This window comes from Pteropus vampyrus, unplaced genomic scaffold (genome assembly GCF_000151845.1).
Source record: "Pteropus vampyrus isolate Shadow unplaced genomic scaffold, Pvam_2.0 Scaffold31, whole genome shotgun sequence".
In the NCBI taxonomy this organism is placed as follows: Eukaryota; Metazoa; Chordata; class Mammalia; order Chiroptera; family Pteropodidae; genus Pteropus; species Pteropus vampyrus.
The window spans coordinates 8,940,601-8,942,178 of NW_011888812.1; positions in this window are offsets into that span (position 1 = coordinate 8,940,601).

Below are 1,578 nucleotides of genomic sequence, written 5' to 3' on the forward strand. Positions count from 1 at the left end.
TGCATGTGCACACACACAGAGCAATCTATTATCCAGCCATTCTACTCATTCCTAGATAGATATGGTAGAGAAACTTGCACACGTGTACAAGGAGACATGCACAAGAATATTTATAGCAACAGCAAAAAAAAAAAAAACCCATCTAAATACACATCAACAACAGGTTGAGATTGTGGTATATCTACACAATGGAATATTATATAGCAGTGAAAAACAAATGATCTAGAGCTACATATATCTGCATGAATAGAGCTCAAAACTTTAACATGGATCAAAGATAGTACACTACAATTTACATAAAGTTTAAAATGCACAAAAACATCTATGGTGCTTAGAGTTTTGATACACATGTAGTAAAGGGTTAAAAAATGCTTACGGCGAGAAATCCTAAATTCAGGATGGTGGTCTCCTGAGTAAAGGGCCGAGGGGACTTCAACTGTATTTGTCAAGTTTTATAACACTTGATGGTGGTTCATGAGTATTTATCAAATTATTTTTCTGCATTTTATATGTGTAAAATATTAAGTGAAAAGAAAAGAAAAAAACACCAGTGAACCCAGCTGGGAATTATTTATTTATCACTGAAAGGTTTTTGCTCCAAAGAGTGACACCAGACATATGACTACAATGTCTCATGCGTCTTCTTGTGCTTCAGTTCATAATTACAAAACAAACACACACAGCATTGACAACAGGAAACATGGGTGGCAGAAACAAATCACAAAGACTAGATCACTCTTTTCTTGGTCCTCACCTCGATTTGGCTTAGATTGCAGCCACCTGCCACCCGGGACTCCTTACATCCCAAAGGAATTGCCCTTGAAGAACAGTTCTTCCATCTGGCTCTCTTTACATAGCATCATTTGGGGTGGTTTGTCACACGACCCACACCAAGAGTCATATCTCAAATTGAAATGGACAGACACGTGCAAGGTCTTGATCAATAGGCACTCAACAAATATATATTGATTTCACATAATAAGTGGAGTCACAGATTAATGAGAGTGGACTCCCAATTCTTTATCCCCATTGCAGTATCTATGAAAGAAGCAGATCATCTTGTGGCCATCAGTCTAGTCTACATGGTTTCTCTCTTTATTTTCACCTCAGCTTCATGCCCTTCTTAGAAAACGCTCTCTGGCAAAGTACAAGGTGTTCCTTTCAAAAAGATCAGATGCACTCACACAGACTCAGGTACTCTAATTTGGTAGTAAATTGCAGATGTATCTGGTACAAGGTAAGAAGATGCAAAGATTACTGGTGTTTTTTGATTTGGCAGTTTAATATCTCTGGGTAACATAAAATTCACCACGATGGAGTTTGGGTGGAAAAGCACAGTGATTCTATTCTTTTCTACCTTTAATTACATGTATGCGGAGAGCTACGAATTGTCACTAGGTGAAAGGTAATTCTCAATGTCATGAATTTCTAAGCCATCAGATTTCCGATTCCTTTACCATTGAGACATCAGCTAGCACTCTGATTTATATGCCATTTGCAGTGTCTTTTTCTGTCTGCTCCCTTATCCATCCTTTAGTCATTAATTCATTCAACAAAAATTCATTGAGGGCCAATGAA